The sequence below is a fragment of the Sapajus apella genome, unplaced genomic scaffold, assembly GCF_009761245.1.
Source record: "Sapajus apella isolate SASKATOON/1434 unplaced genomic scaffold, GSC_monkey_1.0 scaffold12, whole genome shotgun sequence".
NCBI classification, from domain to species: Eukaryota; Metazoa; Chordata; class Mammalia; order Primates; family Cebidae; genus Sapajus; species Sapajus apella.
The window spans coordinates 6189826-6210297 of NW_022436952.1; the positions used below are offsets into that span (position 1 = coordinate 6189826).

General features: G+C 48.9%; 1 long non-coding RNA gene across 1 annotated transcript in view; it reads left to right on the forward strand.

The window, feature by feature from the left end:
• Positions 1-10410: 10410 nt before the first annotated feature.
• LOC116552915 overlaps positions 10411-20472 on the forward strand; it is a 14594-nt gene continuing 4532 nt past the window's right edge. Inside the window, exon 1 of the long non-coding RNA XR_004269549.1 lies at positions 10411-10680. This is a non-coding gene — a long non-coding RNA (uncharacterized LOC116552915). The remainder of the gene's footprint in view (positions 10681-20472) is intronic.

Sequence of the window (20472 nt, forward strand, 5' to 3'; positions counted from 1 at the left end):
TACAAGGGATCAAAGAGCCAAGGCAGCTGTCTTCCCTATCCATCTGTGAGTTTTGGTTTTGGTTTTGCAATAAGACATATGTAGCATAAAATGTATCATTTTAACCTTTTTTCAGTGTACAGTTTGGTGACATTCACATTGCTGTGCCACCATCATCACTCTTCTGTTTTTGCAGAATATGGAGTCATCCTATGAGACCTGTAATCACCTCTAACAAACAGCAACAATGGAGGCAGGGCCTTGTAGCTAGAAGAATTCTGTTTGGAATCTAGAAAATTGGAGAACCCCCACAGGAGCCCCAGGAGGTTGAAATAGAGGCCTGCCATTCAGGAGGCAGGTTTGGGAGGAAGTCCTGCAGAGAGACCCCCATTAAACACAGATTTCCCCTAAGCTTGAGCGATTAGAAGGTGAAAGATGATATACAATAGTGACAGACTGTCTGTCAACCTGATGTGGTTGAGGAGAGACACGGCTCCGTATTTTATTTTGTCGTGGAGTCGATCAGTAGGTCTGTCATAGAAACCAGCCCTGACAGCTCGCTCAACAACTCTGCTCTCTTTTCTTAACTCCCGAAGCCCAGCTCCACCATCTATTAAAACATCCTGGGCTGTCAGGGATATTAAAAGGCTCTGTCATTCCTTCTTAAAACAGTCATAAATACAATCTGGACACCAGCATTTGGGCAGGAGCCCCGGCACTAAGTGGGAAGAGGCAACAGCAGGTATGCCTGCCTTTCTTGACAGCCTGGGCTTTGGCATTGTTCAAATAGGGCCTATGGACTTATCTCCTTTTTCTCTCTATAGATGCAGGAGTCAGAGCCTTCCCTAACGTCGTGGATGCCTGGTATTTTGAAACGACTGTTCTTGACCATAGGATGTAGTCTTTGGTAAATGGAACCACAACTCGAAGCTTATCTCTGGCCCCTCGTGCACCTAAACCACACCTGTTCCAAATGCCTGCCTCAGGAGTCTGGTTCCCAGGCCACCCCAGCTGGTAGGAGCGGGAGGAGAAACAAAAAGGTAACCAGAGTCTGAATTTTCCTCCACGATGGAGTTTGCCTCTTTTCTTCTTCCACTCTCCTTGCTCCATGCAGCCTCAAAACTGCCCTGCCTTGCTAAAAAAAGCCCTATGGGTTCCAGAAACTGACCTGAGACTTTGCAGGTGGGGTGGGCTCCCCAGAGTGCAGGCTGGAGCTTTTGACCTTGCCAATTGAAGAAGCCCAGTCATCTCTGAATTTTTTTTTTTTTTTTTTGAGACAGAGTCTTGCTCTGTCGCCCAGGCTACAGTGCAGTGCAGTGGTGTGATCTTGGTTCACTGCAACCTCTGCCTCCTGGGTTCAAGCGATTCTCCTGCCTCAGCCTCCCAAGTAGCTAGGACTACAGGCATGTACTACCATGCCTGGCCAATTTTTGTGTTTTTAGTAGAGTCGGGGTTTCACCATATTGGCCAGGCTGGTCTTGAACTCCTGACCTCAGGTGGTCCACCTGCCTCAGCCTCCCAAAGTGCTGGGATTACAGGGGTGAGCCAGCACACCTGGCCCATCAACCTCTGTGTTGACATGAGCGGGCAGTGCAGCGCCAGGGAGACTGGCATCTTACGATGTCCTGTCTTTCGCCCACCCAGTGTCCAGTGGCCAGAATCACTTCTCACCCCAGGACTTTCACTCTTTCACTTAGCTTTGGATATTTTTAAACTACAAACTATGTGTTTTTCCCAACTGAGTTATCTTCTCAGCAGCTTTCTTCGAATATTTTATGCCAAGGAGGGTCAGGCTTTTATGTATCCTTTCTATGACATTAAATCCCTACTTCATTCCACTGTGCGCCTCAGAGGGCAGAACGAGAGCCCACCTGTGGCAGTAACAGGAAGATGGATTTCCACCTGATATAAGGAAGGCCTTTCTGACAACCAAGAGTGCCCTGCAAGGGCATAGGTGGGAAAGTCACATCACTGAAGACCTTAGGCTGACACTGGATCAATATCTGGTGGGGACACTGCTGAGACTGGAAGGTTGGGTCAGATGACTCTGAGTCAATGATTTGGGCCACTTGGTACGTCCAGAGGCTGGATGAGCCCTAGCAGCTGTTCACCAGCTGCCTTCCATGTGGCCATCTTGCAATTTAATCCCAGATGGTCGGACCCCTCACCCTCAAAGGTCACAGGGCCAGCTGCAGGGTAGTGGGCAAACCCTTCTTTGCCCCAGTAGCCCCCAGGCAGTGCCTGTGACCCAGCAGGCAGGATGTGGAGAGGAAGGAATGAAAGATGAAGCTGAGAGATCCCACCAGTGCCTCTGGTTGAGAAAGGCGGTGGCGGGAGCTCTGTCGGCTTCCCCTCTCCCCCTTCCACTTCACCACCCCTCTGCTCCTCCTGTTTCCACCAGCCTTTCACTTTCCCTCCCTCTTTTGCTCTCTTCCTCCCAGAGACCTCCCCTCATCTCCATGGCGATAAAAGGGGAGGTGGGGCAGGCTGTGGCCTGTATTTTTAGTTGCACCATAATAGCCCCTTTCTCTGGAGACACAGGGGCTGCCTGTGGAACGAATCTCCCCCTGCTTGTTGGCTCACAAAGGGCCAGGGAAGCCCCTTCAGCCTGGGCCGCCCTCCGTGACCCCGGCCTGTTTCTGGGTGGGGTACGCTTCCAGCCCTCCAGGGCCTGCAGCTGGGCCTCTCTCATGGGATCCTGTACACAGAGGCAGGGTCACCCCAGCTGACCTCCCCAGAGGACAGAGGTCAAGCCCCCTCTGGGGTCTCTGATGTGATTGGAAGGGAGCCCAGGCTGGGGAGAGAGGGAGGAGCGAGGAGGAGGGGACCTACTCTTTTAATGTAAAATTAAATGACTCCCTGTGCCATCCTTATCTCAGGATGGGTCCCCCTGGCCTAGGACCTCACGCTTGGGGAGCGAGGGATCTTAGAAATGGGTTAAACTCCCTGCACTGGGGCTTGGTCAAACCTGAGTCCAGAGTATTAGAATAATAAAATCCTGGCTCGGCATGGTGGCTCACACCTGTAATCCCAACAATTTGGGAGGCCGGGGCGGGTGGATAATGAGGTCGGGAGTTCAAGACCACCCTGGCCAATGTGGTGAACCCTCGTCTCTACCAAATACAAAAACTAGCCAGGGTGTGGTGCCGTAATCCCAGTTACTTGGGAGGCTGAGGTAGGAGACTTGCTTGAACCTGGGAGGTGGAGGTTGCAGTGAGCAGAGATTATGCCACTGTACTCCAGCCTGGGCAGCAGAGCAAGACTCTGTCTCAAAAATAAAATAAAATAAAATAAAGTAAAATCCTGGCATGGGAAATGGGAGAAACTGCATAGGGTATCTGGGCCTGCAGAGTCAGCCCCGGATTTGAATCTGGTATTTTCTTGCTACCATGTGGCCTGATATGCTCATCTGCAGAGTGGGAATGATAAAAGCACCAACATCACAGGGTTAAGGCTTGAGTGAGATAATGCACATAACATGTTTCTTTGCATAGGGCTTGGCTCATAGTAGGTACTCAGGGTATCATAGCTGTGACACTATTAGGCAGGAAGGAGTTCTCAGGCTTCAAGAATCATCTGCTTAATTGAGGCCAGGGCATCCCCATCTCAGACCATTAAAGACAGAGAAGGCAGCATCTCCAGAGAAAAATATGAGAGGCAGTGTAGTGGGTGGGAACCCAGGCTGAGGAGTCAGAGTGGCTGCAACTGAATTGACTATGTAGGGTTATTATGAAAATCAAACATGTTAACACAGGAAAAGTGCTCAAAAGGGAACTTAGCCCTTCACCCCCAATATAAATGTGAGTTATTATTATTAGCAGTAGTAGTATTGATTTATTATTTTTGGGTCTCTGTGGATTTTCCTGAATAGTGCTTATTTCAAATACGTACAATCCCTGTCCCTACAGGATCCCTCTCTATTCTATGTCACACAGCATGTTTTGATTCCTGGCAAGAAATAATATACAATCACTCTGACTTGTTTGGCTGATGAAAAAAAAATGCACATTTGTCCACGTAAACAGCAGCTCTACACAAGGGACGCCGCTAACCCAGAAGGGAGTAACTAGCCCCGTATAAAATAAGGCCAAGTGAAAGATAGGAGTTCCAAAAGGTTGAAGGAGGTCTGGTGGGAGCTGCCGACAGCTCTTCTAACCTGCCCAACTTATTACCGGAATCATTTCAGGAGATAATTTACTGGTCTCCCTCTGTGTGGCCCTGTTCACTCCTGACGGGAAATAAATAAATAAATGAATAAACCTAACCACCCCAACCAACACATGCTTTATGAGAACATCGCTTGCTTGTTTTTAATGGCACAGTTATTAATATAACTGTCCTGGCACCTCCCCTACATCTGATCACTGCTGAATTATGGGCCTTGAATCCTGACTGCGGTTCCCATGACTGCAGACGTTTCCACACGATCCTGATGGGAGAAGAGAAGCATCCCTCCACATGCAGGGAGGACTCAGAGGCTGGAGCGGGGGCCTGCTGCTCTATCTGGGAGCATGCAGAATTTGGGGGACAAAGCTGAGACACAGGGCAGGAGGGGAAGGAAGGCGTCTGTAAGCTGTGATGAGAAAAGCTCCAGACTGAGGTCAGGAGACCTCAATTCAAAACAATCACTAGCTCTGGGACTCTGGGATCTAGCTCAACCTCTCACCTGCCTCAAAGAAATAGGAATTTTATTTTATGTTTTATTTTTGAGACAGAGTCTTGTTCTTTTGCCCAGGCTGGAGTGCAGTGGTGTGATCTCAGCTAACTGCAACCTCTGCCTCCTGAGCTCAAGGGATCTCCCCACCTCGGTATCCTGAGCAGCTGGGTCTACAGGTGCGGGCCACCACACTCAGCTAATTTTTTGTATTTTTATTAGAGACAGGGTTTTGCCATGTTGCCCAGGTTTGTCTTGAACTCCCGGACTCAAGCAATATGCCTGCCTCAGCCTCCCAATGTGCTGGGCGTACTGGTATGAGCCACCTTGCCTGGCTAACATAGAAATTTTAGGAAACGACTTTTTTCTTTGCTGTTTTTAAGCACTTACAATGTGCCAGGCATCGTTAGCACGATCTCATTTAATGCAGTGCCATGACCACCGTGTATGGAGACTAATTTAATCCCCATATAGTAGATAAGGAAACTTGTGCTCCGAGAAATTAAGAAACTTGCCCAGCTGGTAAGCAGGGACGCTTGTTGACAGCCTGGATGTGTCTGACTGCAGGGCCCAAGCCCCTAACTATTAGGCTACAATGCCTTCCAGGGAAGCAACAGCTGTCCCTCCCACCTGGCAGGAAGGAGAGAGTCAAATGAGCCTATCCAAGTGAAAGGACTCTGTCACCTGCACTGCAGTATCATATGAGGTGGCTACAAGGCTTTCCCAACAGAAGGCAAGGGAGGCTGGGGTCTGATACACTAAGATTAGAGGCATGGACAACAAGAGCAAGCTGCAAAAGGCAGCAGCAACATCCCACAGGGGACTGAGTGACGAGCAGGCCATACCATTCCAACACTCACTCTAGAAGAAAGCTTTATTTCCTTTGACAACCGTGGATAGACAAGGAAAGGGGAGAACGTTCTGTGTTATGTGACTTCCCACCTCCATTGGGGTGTAGTTAATTCTCATCTTGCTGGGTCATCCTCAAGACTTCAAGATGGGCAGGGCTCTGGTCTAGTTGAGTGGGGTGAGCATGGCTGTTTTGTGCTACCCAGGACCTTGGCACCCCACGGAGAAGCCTCACTGAGTTCAGCCACAGTAGGGAGTTGGTAGAGCTGGGCATGAAGGCGTAGAGGTAGCCAGGGGACAGACCCTCACCTTGCCCAAGTTTGCTGGCCGCCAGGGGTGGCCTCAGGCCCAAGGCAACCAGGCAGTTGCTTGGTATTCTGCTCAGGCGCTACTGCGTCCTGTCTCCTGGCTTCTCTGCCACAGGGGCCTCCTCCCCCACCCAGCCTGGGCCATGCATTATCCTCGCAAGATTGAGGACCTAATGGAGGTGATCAGCACCCCCAGAGCGGGGGCACTCCATCCAGGCTTGAGAAGGAGGGCAGAGTGGTGCTGGTTGGCTCTTTGCCCACCGTGAGAGCAAGGTATGCTTGAGGGGGTCCCTGGAACTGGGGGCATTCCCTGTACCCTATCATGGGGGGCTCTGGACAACCTCTGTCCAGGAAGCCACATTGCAAAAATCTCTCTCCGCGTCTCCATAGGATACCTTTGACATTCAGGGTCCTTTTGGGGAGACCCCAGCCTCTTGAAGCTTTCTGCTTGCTCTGAGGCGGGGATACTCCCACCCCTACCCCACCCCCTCTCCTGACTGCCAGCTGGCCGGCGTGGGAGCCGGGCTTCCACTGCCCATTGTTCCTCTGTTCTCCTCTCATGGTGGGGGGGGTGAGCCTCACCCCCCAGGTCAGGAGCACAGGGCAGCCCCTCCCCCTTCCCTCCCTGGGCTTCAAAGGCCTGGAGGGACTAACCCTTGTCTCTGTGGGGCCTCCCCTCTGGGAGCCATGATAGGGGCAGCTGCCCCCAAAGCAGCATTCAGCAGCTCCCTGGGGCAGGCTAGGAGGTGATCACAGGCATGTAGGAGGTCAAACGAGGAAGGTCCCAGGCACACGGCTTGGGAAAAGCCTGGGGATGGGAGAGAGGCAGCAAAGGTGATTGCAGTAATTAAAGCAATGAGCTCGCTACTTCCAAGAGCAGCTAATCCTAGCACAGCACAGGACCAGGTGCTGTCTCTCCCATGTGCAGTGTCATTTCATCCTCACAGAAGCTACATGGCACAGATGGAGAAAATCAGGCTCAAAGAGCTTAAGTAACTTACCCGTGTCACATAGAAAGGACCTGAAAAAGACTTAGATCCATATTATTTGACTCTGGAAACTTACTCCTAACCACAGTGCTGGGTGCTGAACTGGGCAACTGGGAAGGAAAACAGAATGGGTCCTGGGCACCCATCTTCAAAATACTCACCTGATTTCATACGCATCTGCAAATATGTGCTTCTTGCCAAAGAGCATCCAGGCTTCCAAGAAGCAATGTTTTCACTGAGCCCACAAATATAGAAATTTCCCCCTCTTCTTTCCAGCTCTCCTTCCCCTTCAAAGTGTCTTCACTCCTCTTCGTCCCAGGCTAACACTCTCTCCTCCCACCATCTGCTTCCAAGATGGCTGATACTGCCCACCTTGCTTCCCTGGGGATGGAGGGGTCCAGGGCTCACCCCTCCCCCAGGTGCTATAATTTGAGGGGCTGCCTGACTGGAGTGGAGACAGGGCCTCCCAGACTGCCCTCCCACCACTGTGAGTTGGCTGGCCTCTGCCCTCTACCCTCTTCTGCCATTAACCCCATCACCTGCCGGACATCAGCCTCCGGGCCCAGTCTGTCATCCATGGCCAAAGATGGATGGGGGGCGGCTGGGAAGCATAAGCGGTGACCCCTTAATGAGATCTGGCGGGGGAGGGCTGGGCTGTATCAGGCAGCAGCAGGCCAGGTTGGCGATAACAGGCCCTTGTGGAGCGTGACCCATTTTCCTTCTGTGGAGGAGAAGACAGTCAGATGGGAAGCTCTAGGACAGGCTTGTCGGGGGGGCGGTCACAGGGTTCTTCTACCACCCATCCCTACCCTCCTTCCCCTCCTCTGGCAAACCAGACTCTGGCGGGGAGGGTAGACGGGCAGAGGTTATGCAAAACAGATGACACCCCCTTCTCATTCCTCCTCCTTGGCACGGTGACCCCAGCTCCTAGGGAAGAAACATGTACACAAAGAATGACTAGGACACAGGAGACCAGATGCCAGGCTGGGGCAGCCCCAAGTCAATCCTGGAAGACGTCAGAGAAACTTGGAAGAGGCCTTTGCGGGGTATTGTCTATGGAGTGAGGAGCATCTTCAGAGGTGCGAGGAAAGGGCGTTTGTTGAAGCTGGTGAAACAGCGGGATGTAAGGACTGGGGGAGAAACATTACTGCATTATTGGGTGGTCTCCATTTCTCTCCATGGTGATTCATGGCATTTTAAAAGAAAAAGATGTTGGAAAGCATAGTTCTAGCCTCTCATTGTACAGATGGTGAAGCTAATGTCCAGAGAGGGGAAGAGATCCACCACCCAAATGAGTAGCAGAGCCAGAGTGAGAATCCAGGGCTCTAGAAGACCCAGGCCTCCACTCAGCACTGCACCACGCTTCCTTCTTATGCTCCTTACCCGGGAAGAAAATATAACAGCTGCTGAAATAATTATTCCTGGACTTGTCTAAAAGGGTTTGTTTTTTCCCACTTCCCACCCCACCCCCTCAACCCACATACAGTGCATTGCCCAAGGACTTTTCGTAGCTTTAGGAGAGAGACTTGGGGAAGACGGGGTAAGGATGCTTCTTGTTTCATCCAAGCCAGAATGGGGAATAATTTACTCCATGAGGACATGAACAGGGTTGGTTCAAAATAGGCCTCTTCAAGTTTGAGGGGTTTTTTTGGGTTCGGTCTGGTTTTGCCCAGCAAAGGTTGCCTGGGAGACTCTTTGGCCACTTATTTTGACATTGGTCATCGCCCCCTGCGCTCCTGCCTTGGCGCTGCTGCAGTGATGTCTGCCTCCTCTCCTCCCTGCCTAGACAGTCCAGCCCAGTTGGATTGTGGAGTGTGGGATCTGGTGGTTCAGGGATCAGGGACTTTGGAATCTGGTCCTAGTAAGCTGTGTGGCTCTCAGCAACAATTAATCTTTCTGGGCCTCAGCTGCCTCATCTTTAAAAGGTAGTAATAGAAAAGTCTTCACACTTTTTATTTTTAAGACAGAGTCTTGCTCCATCCATCACCCAAGGCTGGAGTGCAGTGGTTTAACCTCAGCTCACTGCAACCTCTGCCTCCCAGATTCAAGCAATTGTCCTGCCTCAACCTCTCAAGTAGCTGGGATTACAGGCATGCACCACCACACCTGGCTAATTTTTGTATTTTTAGTAGAGATGGGTTTCGCCGTGTTGGCCAGCCTGTCTCAAACTCATGACCTCAGGTGATCCCCCTGCCTCAGCTTCCCAAAGTGCTGTGATTACAGGCGTGAGCCATTGCACCTAACCCACACTTCTTTTTAAAAAGAAGGACCAGGCTGGGCAATGGTGGCTCATGCCAGTAACCCCAGCACTTTGGGAGGCTGAGGTGGGAGGATCACTTGAGCTCAGGAGTTCAACAGCAGCCTGGGCAACATGGTGAAACGCTGTCCCTACTAAAAATACAAAAATTAGCTGTGTGTGGTGTTGTATGCCTGCAGTCCCAGACACTTGGGAGGCTGAGGTGGAAGGATGGCTTGAGCCCAGGAGGCAGAGGTTACAGTGAGCTGAGATCATGCCACTGCCCTCCAGGCTGGGCAACAGAGCAAGCCCGCATCTTTAAAAAAAAAAGGCCAGAACCAGTGCCACGCTGCAGCTGGCTTGCACTGGCTCCCAAGAGCCAATTATGTGCATTTCCCAATTTTGCACTGGGATTTCCAATTGGTGGCTTGAAATGGACTTTGGTGGAACTATTTACAACACAGAAATAAGCAAATGCTACAAATCAGGGTTTCAGCACTCCAAGTGAGAGCCAGCTAGTAAACTTTTACCAGCACAACACTGACCAGAACTCTTAACATGTTATACAAAAGCACATAAACAGGTCAGGCATGGTGGCTCACGCCTGTAATCCCTGAATTTTGGGAGGCCAAGGTGGGCGGATTAGGTGAGGTCACAGGAGTTTGATACTAGCCTGGTCAACATGGTGAAACCCTGTCTCTACTAAAAATACAAAAAATAGCTGGGTGTGGTGGCATGAACCCGTAATCCCAGCTACTTGGGAGGCTGAGACAGGATAATTGCTTGAACCTGGGAGGCAGAGGTTGCAGTGAGCCAAGATCACACCATTGCACTCCAGCCTGGGCGAAAGAGTGAGACTCCATCTCAAAACAAACAAACAAACAAAAAAACACATAAACAGGACAGGCACAGTGGCTCATGCCTGTAATCCCAGCACTTTGGGAGGCCGAGGCGGGTGTATCACAAGGTCAAGAGTTTGAGACCAGCCTGGCTAACATGGTGAAACCCCATCTCTACTAAAAATACAAAAATTAGCTGGGATTGGTGGTATGCACCTGTAATCCCAGCTACTCGGGAGGCCGAGGCAGGAGGATCGCTTGAACCTGGGAGATGGAGGTTGCAGTGAGCCGAGATCGTGCCACTGCACTCCAACCTGGCGACAGAGCAAGACTCCTCTCAAAAAACAACAAACAAACAAACAAAACATAAATAGAATTGCTTTGGCTGAAACAGGTGTTCCCCACTCCCCTCATACACATACCAAGCTTTGCCAAAACCCAAGACTTGAAGTCTGAGATTTGTTCGAGCTCTCAATCCTGTGAGTCTAAGTAACAGGCCACAAGAAGTGATGCAGGAGGAAGGATGACAAACAATGATGAGGCTTAGGCTTTATGACCATATTTAGCTCATTGAGCCTTGGCTGTGTGGGCAAGTCAGCTTTGATGATGCAGGAAGCAGCTCTGGAGATGCTTAACCCTGCAGGTCCCAAGGCCTCCTGGTGGTCTCGGCAGGCAGTGGTGCCCTCCGGAACAGTCTCTCACTAGGGGATCTCTCAGTGGGTGGCAGGAGGATGGCTTTAGGGGAGGGAATGTCACCCACCTCCCCACAACTGTGCCCCTGCCCTGCTGCATGAAGGGAAATGATGTGACATTTGGATCCATTCAGGTACTGCAGGAGAATGAATGCCGAATGAATGAATGAATCCAGGGAGAGCTGGACCTATCTGGGGGAAGCCAAATAAGCTTTGTCACTATCATGTGGTGGGGAGGATACTAACCAGGAAGTGAAGGCTGGTGTTCAAATGCAGGGCTCAACCCATAGCTCCAGCAGTTCCTGACCATGACAGTTTTCGTATTTCAGTACCGTTTTGTAGAATGGGACTGCTGAACCAGGCTTAAAATCATATTTAGGCTGATCTTTATGATGGGGATGGTAGGGGTGAAAATAGAGCTGTCCCATTCTGCACGTAGTGGAAGGGCTCACCCCATAAGCATGTTTCACCTGTATTTTTGCCAAGGTTATGTGAGGAATTCAATATCCCCAAGCTTGCTTTCTTTCAGGCCTAGTAGAATCAGCTGGGCTGATTTGTTCTAGCTGGTGGGAAAAAATTGCCAGCAAGCAAAAGAAAAGGAGAGAAAAACAAATGTTCGTAGCTGAAAGAAACCCGGCATTTACCCTAATGGTTTCTATCTGCCAATCATCAGAATTATCATAACCTGGGGTGATTTAAAAAGTACGATTTCTTACCCCTGCCTCTAGACATACTGATTATTAAAAATCTCCCGTGGGGGTGGGGTCTGGTGTTTGGGAACCAGCATATTCACTCTCCTGACCTCCCACAGCAGAGGGTGAAAGCTACCACCGGCTGACCTGTCATAAGACTTTGTCTTCTTTCTGTTTCTAAAATATATTTCTGCTGGGCAAGGTGGCTCACGCCTGTAATTCCAGCACTTTGGGAGGCCGAAGAGGGCAGATCACCTGCGGTCAGGAGTTTGAGACCAGCCTGGCCAGCATGGTGAAACCCCATCTCTACTAAAAATAGAAAAATTAGCCAGGCATGGTGGCACATGTCTGTAATCCCAGCTGCTTGGGAGGCTGAAGCAGGAGAATCGCTTGAACCTGGGTGGCGGAGGTTGCAGTGAGCTGAGATTGTGCCATTGCACTCCAGCCTGGGCAACAAGGTGAGACTTTGCCTCAAGAAAAAAAAAAAAAAAGAAAATGGAGATTTCCCCATTTTCCCTTAGCAAATAGACAAAGATGAAAAAAAAAAAAAAAGAAGCCCAAAAAGTTATTCCCTGCAGCTAACCTAAATCTTGGCTGCATTTCTAGGCCTCTTATCTGTATAATAACTTCACTGATGACTTTCAGAGTTTGCTTTCTTCACCTGAATGTTCTGGGTTTATTTCTTCATTCAACAAAAATTAATTCAGCACCTCCTACTTGCTAGGTCTTTCAGTAGCTGTTGGAGAGATGAGCAAAATGGACACTATCCTTGGCCTTTGGAGCTTATAGCCTTTTAAGGGAGTCAGACAGTTAAATTTGCAATGTTGGCCAGGTATAGAGGCTCATGCCTGTAATCCCAGCACTTGGGAGGCTGAGGCAGGGGGATCCCTTGAGCCCAGGGATTTGAGATGAACCTAGGCAACATAGCCCCATCTCTACAAAAAATAAAATAAATAGCTGGACGTGGTGGTGCATGCCTGTAATCCCAGCTACTCAGGAGGCTGAGGCAAGAGAATTGCTTTAGCCCGGGAGGTTGAGGGTGCAGTGAATGGTGTTTGTACCACTGCTTTCCAGTGTATAGGAAGACATTGAGACTCCATCAGAAGGAAGGGAGGAAGGGAGGAAGGAAGGAAGGAAGGGAGAGAGGGAGGCAGGGAGGAAGGAAGGGAGGGGAGGAAGGGAGGTAGGAAGGGAGGGCAGGAAAGGAGGACTAGCTTTCAGCCTTAGGATAAGTAGCAGTTAGTCCAGGGATGGAGAAGGAAGGGTGGGGAGCAAAGACCCTGGCAAAGAGACCAGCATATGTGGGGCTGAAGGCAAAAGAACAGAGAATGCTTGACAAACTGAGTGAAAATCCATACAGTCGGGCATTGTGCCTCCAAACCTTTCTGTCATTTCTACAGTTCTCCCCAGAAACCCTCAAAACTCACCTATGACTCTCTAGGCTCCCTGGAGCCCAGAGCAAGACAAAGAACTTTTGTTTGATCACCTGAGATACAATGAGAATGACCCCCAGGTACCTTATTTGTGTATCCAGCATGCAGCTTGCATTTGTGAGAATAGCACTGTATTACTGCTGACTCACAGTCAGCCACACATTTTACAACAATCCCACAGTGTCTGCCCTGGATTTTCTTTCTGCGTAACTTCCCTTTCAGCTTTCTTTTAAAAAGCCTTGCCTCTGTGCTCTGTTTTTACTTATCTCTTTCTTTGAAATGGATCATGTCTAGAATTTGTGGGTTTCCGGGAAATCTGCCAATCCCAAGGGTCCTTCTCCAATGAAATGCAGTTCAAACTGAGATTTGGAGTTGAAAGCTGATAAGTCTAAATGCCCACATCTTAGAGCATCTAACCAATCTGTCTGCCCATCAGGGCGACTGATCCCATCCCTGCCTTATTTGCTGCTGTGGGGGTGAGGGCAGGGGGTTGAGAAGGATGGAAGCAGTGTTAGCGCCAGACAGTGATGTGCCAGGCAGAATAGAATCCCTGCAGAGCATCTCCTGGAAGGGAGGGCAGGGGGAGGGGGCAGATGCTGACAGGCTCGTGGGAGCCATGCCAACAGATGGGTCTGCCTGGGTCCCTGACTAAACTAACTCTTCCCAAGCCAATCAGGCTGCAGGGCCAGAGCCCCACTATTCTTCCCTGGGATCCCAAGTGAAGCAATGGGGGCTATGCAGGAATTCATGGGTCAATGCTAGTTTGGTAGGTGGGGGTGGGGAGGTCGGGAAGGGGCAGGAACCGGGGTGGGTTTGCTTGGACTCGCTCATGGGAGCTGAGCCAGCCCCAGCAGGGAAGAAGGGTCGCTTTGGCATGCATTCTCCTGCAGTTACCAGGCCTCGCTGCCTGCCAGGCTGATGGTGCGTAGGGCCCAGCCCCCTCCCCAAACAGCCCCTGAGAGGGGCCGGGAATGGGGGGAAGGCCACCCGTGGCCTTGTGAGGCTGAAGCACAAGCTCCTTCCTCAGCTGCCAGGGAAGAATTTAATTACCAATTAAAGCCCCCTCCATCTGTTTCGGGCCTGCCAGAGAGCTCTCTCTACCCTTTAATTACATCTCTGACAACAATTTAACTCAATTAGCTGGTAAACACAGCAGAATGCAGGCAACCCAGGGCACCCTCTTGTCCCTGCCATCTGTCTGTCCGTCTTGTGCTTTCCCAACTCGCTCTCAGTCTGTCTGTCCTGCCCCTGCTTCCATGTATCATATTGGCACCGCCCCCACCCCTTGGTTTTCTCTTTTCCTTCTGTCTTCTGCACCTCTTGTCTGTTTCACACCAGCTGGGTTCCCACCACCCCCGCAACCCCCGCCACCTTTGTCATTCTGTCTTCCTCTCCCATCTGCTGTTTGTCCGTCCCTTTCCCGTGCTTTGTCTTGTTCTGTGCATCCCAACTTTCTCTCTTTCCCTGCCAGGCCAGTCTCCAATGAGCCCTTTCCTTCCTCTTTCCTTCTCCCCATCTTCCTCCTTCTCTGCCATCTGGCCTGCATTAACCAGATCCATCCCTTTCAGCGTCTCTTCTGTGAGACTCCTTTCTGGTGTGTCCCCTTAACCCCTGTCATCTCCTTTTACTTCATCCACTTAGCACAAACAAAGGTGAGCCCTAGCAGCAATAGTTGCCATCTTTTGAGCACTTACTTTGCCAGTCACTTGCTAAGAGCTTGACATGCACTATTTCATTGAATATTTACAAAAATCTGTGAATAGGTATAATTTTTCCCATTTCACACGTGGAATAATGGATCCTCTGAGAGATTTTGCCACTTGTCCAAGGTCACAGCGTTTGCAACTGATAGAATCTGGATTCAAAGCCAGGTCCGTTTCCTTCAATACTGAATGAGATTCCTGAGGCTGGACACAGTAGCTCATGCCTGTAATCCCAGCATTTTGGGAGGCCAAGGCGGGCAGATAGCTTGAGCCCAGGAGTTCAAGACAGAGTGGGCAACATGATGAGACCCTCATCTCTGCAAAAAATACAAAAATTAGGTGAGCATAGTGGGGCATGCCTGTAGTCCCAGCTACTCAAGAGCCTGAGGTGGGAGGATCACTTGAGCCCAGCAGGTCAAGAGGAGCAATTTTATGGATGACAGAGAGACCTGAATATTTGGGGAAAGGCTCTGTGTTGTTGAAATGAAGGACACTGCCAGGCGCGGTGGCTCAAGCCTGTAATCCCAGCACTTTGGGAGGCCGAGGCGGATGGATCGCAAGGTCAAGAGATCGAGACCATCCTGGTCAACATAGTGAAACCCCGTCTCTACTAAAAATACAAAACATTAGCTGGGCATGGTGGCGCGTGCCTGTAATCCCGGCTACTCAGGAGGCTGAGGCAGGAGAATTGCCTGAACCCAGGAGGCGGAGGTTGCGGTGAGCCGAGATCGCGCCATTGCACTCCAGCCTGGGTAACAAGAGTGAAATGAAGGACAAAGGCCGGGTGCAGTGGCTCATGCCTGTAATCCCAGCACTTTGGGAGGCCAAGGCGGGTGGATCATGAGGCCAGGAGTTTGAGACCAGCCTATCCAACACAGTGAAACGTCATTTCTACTAAAAATACAAAAATTAGCCGGGTTTAGTGGCATGCGCTTATAGTCCCAGCTACTCGGGAGGCTGAGGTAGGGGAATCGCTTGAACCTGGGAGACGGAGGTTGTAGTGAGCCAAGACCATGCCATTGCACTCCAGCCTGGGTGACAGAGTGATACTCTGTCTCAAAAAAAAGAAAAAAAGAAATGAAGGACAAAGAGGACAAAGCAATAGGTTCCTAGTTAACATTGGGAGGGAGGTGGGTAGAGAAGGGTAAAAAATAGGGATGATAGGCCAGGCGCGGTGGCTCAAGCCTGTTATCCCAGCACTTTGGGAGGCCGAGGCGGGTGGATCACGAGGTCAAGAGATCGAGACCATCCTGGTCAACATGGTGAAACCCCGTCTCTACTAAAAATACAAAACATTAGCTGGGCATGGTGGTGCGTGCCTGTAATCCCAGCTACTCAGGAGGCTGAGGCAGGAGAATTGCCTGAACCCAGGAGGCGGAGGTTGCGGTGAGCCGAGATCGCGCCATTGCACTCCAGCCCGGGTAACAAGAGTGAAACTCCGTCTCAAAAAAAAAAAAAAAAAAAAATAGGGATGATTCTGAGAATTTAACCTCCTCATTTCTGCTGGAGGGAACCTTCCAGATTCTAGTTTACTACGGTGTTGAAGAAGTTCCCCAGTTCCCCGAGAAAGTAAAAATGTCCAGGATCTAAAGGAATAAAAGAGAGGGAGAGAAACAAGTAGGCTATAATTATCCTAGCAACCCTCTCCTGGAATGGGGGACGGGTGCTGCAGAGAAGGGCAGCCTGATCCGTCTTGTGGACAGGCAGGGACATGATGGAGACCCCAGGTCAGCCAGGTAGTCACATGGCTGCGGCTTGGGCAGACCCCAGCCAGATAAAACTCATCTGCTTTCTTCCCCCGTCCTTCTTCCGCTGACTAATCACTCTTCCTGTGATTAAAACAGAAAAGAACTGGAGGAAAGGCTACAGGAGAGAAGAGGAGCCTATCTCTGATCTCTCTTTTCTACCTTCCTTTGCTCTTGAGATGTGCAGTCCATCCTCAGGGGTTTGCTCCACTTGGGGTTTAGAACCCACATATTCCACTAACTCACACCTTCACTTCACCTCCTGCCACGCTAAGCAAGAGTGCTGGGATTCCAATGAAATTCCTCAAAAGCAGAAACTGTTCTCTGAGAGCAAATGCCAATCAGCTATGTGTCAGACTCAGCCTCAGTAGGGAGACTAGCACGATACCCAGACTTTTCTTTCTTTTTTGTTTTTGTTTTGTTTTTTGTCTTGTTTTTGTTTTTGAGAAGAAGTCTTGCTCTGTCGCCCAGGCTGGACTGCAGTGGTGCCATCTCAGCTCACTGCAACCTCTGCCTCCTGGGTTCAAGTGATTCTCCTGCCTCAGTGTCCCGAGGAGCTGGGATTACAGGCACGAGCTACCACGCCTGGCTAATTTTTGTATTTTTGGTAGAGACAGGGTTTCACCATGTTGACCAGGCTATTCACGAACTCCTGACTTCAGATGATCTACCTGCCTTGGCCTCCCAAAGTGTTGGGATTATCAGCATGAGCCACCCCGTCTAGCCTCTTTTTTTGAGAAGTCTCACCCTCTTGCCCAGGCTGGACTGCAGTAACACAATGTCAGCTCACTGCAACCTCCTGGGTTCAAGCAACCCCTCCTGAGTTGAAGCAATTCTCGTGCTTCAGCCTCCCAAGTAGCTGGAATTACAAGCATGAGTTACCACGCCCAGCTAATTTTTGTATTTTTAGTAGAGGTGGTGTTTCATCATGTTGGCTACGCTAGTCTCAAACTCCTTGTGTCAAGTGATATGCCTGCCTCGGCCTCCCAAAGTGCTGAGTTTACAAGCATGAGCCACAGGGTCCGGCAGAATTTTCAACATTACAAATCTCTTAAGAAGTCCCATCATGCAGACAGACATGGAAAGTTCTAGACAAAGGCAACCAAGGGGCAGGATGGAAGGCTGGAAAAGAGAAGGGGTAGGGAAGCAAGGAATTCAAAAGGAAGAGGCTCCCAGTCCAGGCTTCCCAAGCTTTACACAATCAGTGGGTTTGTGGGCCGTTTCTGTAAACATTATATAATAAAGACCACGGAGAAAAGAGGCCCATAGGTGTATTTTTTCATAAATAGACATGTAATTACCTAAAATTTTAGAGTTCAACAGGCCAGCAGTCTACCTGACCTAGGGACCTTCCTGCTGCAAGAATTCTTATTATAGTATCCCTCATAACAGCCTTCTTTGGATACTTCCAGCCGCAGAGAGCTTACTACCTCAGTAGGTAACACCTTTCTATTTTCAGACTGTTTTAATGTTTGGAAAATTCTTTCTCATACTAAACCAGAAATGATCTCCCTGTAATTCACTCCTTCTGTCCTCTTTTCATTGTGTGAATTGATAGGGAATATGTAAATCTTCCTCCCCAGTTCAGACGCCAATCAAATGTCTAGAAGGCAGCCAACAGGAATCCCTGAGAGTTTAAACATCCCTAATTCCTTCACTTACTCCTCAAATGCTCTCCTTTCAAAATCTCACTATCTCTACAGGCCTTTACATTAGCAATGCCTTTCTTTATAAATAGTGCCCCAGCCCTAAAGATTAAGTCCAAAGGGCACAGGATAAAGAAAGGCAATCACCTCCCTTGTTCTGAAGATTGTATTTTTATTAATGCAGCTCAGAATCTCTAGGTTTTTTTTTACAGCAGATGCAGATCATAGCAGGTTTTTTGGTTTTGTTTTGTTTTAGAGTTTTACTCTGTCTCCGAGGCTGGAGTGAAGTGGCACAATCTCGGCTCACTATAACCTCCATCTTCCAGATTCAAGCCATTCTTGTGCCTCAGCCTCCCAGTAGCTGGTATTATGCCACCACGCTCAGCTAATTTTTGTATTTTAGTAGAGACAGGGTTTTGTCATGTTGTCCAGGCTGACTCCAACTCCTGGCCTCAAGTGATCCGCCCTCCTCAGCGTCCCAAAGTGCTGGGATTATAGGTGTGAGCCACCATACCCAGCCCAAAGTAGCTTCTTTATAATATCAGCTTCATCATATCGGCATATTGAGGTTGCAGGCAACTAAACTTACTGTTTTTGGTATATATCACTCTTAGGCAATATCTTCCTCATCCCTACTGAATTAACTCTTTTGGTGACAAGTATGAAACTTATCATTTAATCCATTTAAATTTCACCTCACTCAACTCAATTTAACTAACACTGATAGAGTGTACATCATGTTAAACTGTGTATGATTTGGGTCAATGTTCCTATCTTGCTACAGTCTTATTAAATCCTTAGCCTGCCACCCAAAACATTAATTCTCTTTTGTCTCTGTATCATCCACAGATCTGATGAGCTCGTCTTTCATGTTTTCACCCAATCTCAAAAAAGTGTTGAAGAGTGCAGTGCCTCCTAAGAGGACTATTTTGAAAGAATCAGCATCTAATTGAATCTCTCTCCTTTTAGATGGAGGCTATAGAGTTGGTTTTTGGGTAACTTTTTATTTTTATAAATTTCAAACTTATAAAAGAATATCAAAAATAGTATAAAGAATTCCCATATGCCCTTTACCCAGATTCATCAGTTGTTTACATTTTGCTCCATTCACTTCATCCTTCTCTATCTACATGTTTACATATGCATTTTTTTGGAAGTTTTGGAGAGCATGTTGGAGATATCCTGTCCCTTTACTCCTAAATATTCTAGTACGTGTTTCCTAAGAACAAAGGCATTCTCTTACACAAACAACCTCAGTAGCATGATCAAAAGCAAGAAATTTAACATTGTTATGAGAATACCATCTAATGTACAGCCCATATTCAATGTCCATCCATTTTTCCAGTAAAGTCCTTTATGACTATTCCCATTGTCAAACTCTCTCTACCCTCAGTCCAGGATCCAATCCAGGATCATAGATGGCATTCAGTTGTCATGACTTCTTAGTAGGAGCCTATAATTCTATTTCAACACTTTGCCATTGCTAAAAGCAATTTCAAAACTTTTTTGGAAAATGGCAACCATAGAAAAACATTGCAACCATCCCACCACCTTCCAAGGATGAGGATCTGGTACCTTTGAGGAAAGCCACACAAATGTGCTGAAGACTCTGAAGATAATTCCCAGGGAGGCTCCCCAAATGTTTTAAGCAACGGAAGCATTTGGAATAAGTGCAGTCTCCTGGTGACATGACTTTGAAGGGAATATCCTCAAATAGAGAGGAATGACTCCTAAGGCATTTGCCTATAAATTTGCCTCATTACTTGGTAGTCAAACGGCAGACCCTCTTACAGCTTAAGGTCTCAGAGGACAGGGCCTATGGGATAGGCACATTCTTCTTGGTCCATTTGCTAAAGTATTGGGTGGGTGGAGCTGAGCCTTAAGTTTAACTCCCCAAAGAGTTATTTATGCTCTCCATAGGTTGAAACCTCAGCTTGGCCAGGCATGGTGGCTCACGCCTGTAATCCAAGCACTTTGGAGGCCAAGGTGCGCGAATCACCTGAGGTCGGGAGTCCAAGACCAGCTTGACCAACATGGTGAAACCCCGTCTTTAAAAAAAAAAAAGAAAGAAAGAAACCTCAGCCTCTAAGATCAGTTATGACAGAGGCAGGTAGGCAACAGAAGATGTACAGGGTAACCAATTTCCAACTACTCAAAACACATGTCAGACTGATGGAGGATGGATAACTAACTTCCCACCATACCCACACCATAACAGATACCCAATAAATATGAAACCACATCACCAAGCACGTGGCAGCAGGCTTTACAGTGGTCTGCTAAACTCAGGGAACCTGGGCTCCAACCAGAACTCAGGGTAGTGGTGACCAAACCCTGTTCCTGTAGATTGCTCCCAGTCACCCAGTTTCAAAGCCTTAGAGCTTGGTGCCCTGTCACTCTTCTCCATCCCTTCCTAACATCCATTTACTTATCAAACTTTTTCATGTTTCTCGAATTTATTATTTTCTCTTCATTCTGGCCTAAGCCCTCCTTTAACTGGTTACCTGATCTCTAGTTTCTCTTTTTTTTAGACCGAGTCTCGCTCTGTGGCCAGGCTAGAGTGCAATGGTGTGATCTTGGCTCACTGCAACCTCTTAACTCCCTGGTTCAAGCGATTCTCCTGCCTCAGCTTCCTGAGTAGCTGAGATTACAGGCACCCTCCACCACACCCAGCTAATTTTTGTATTTTTGGTAGAGATGGAGTTTC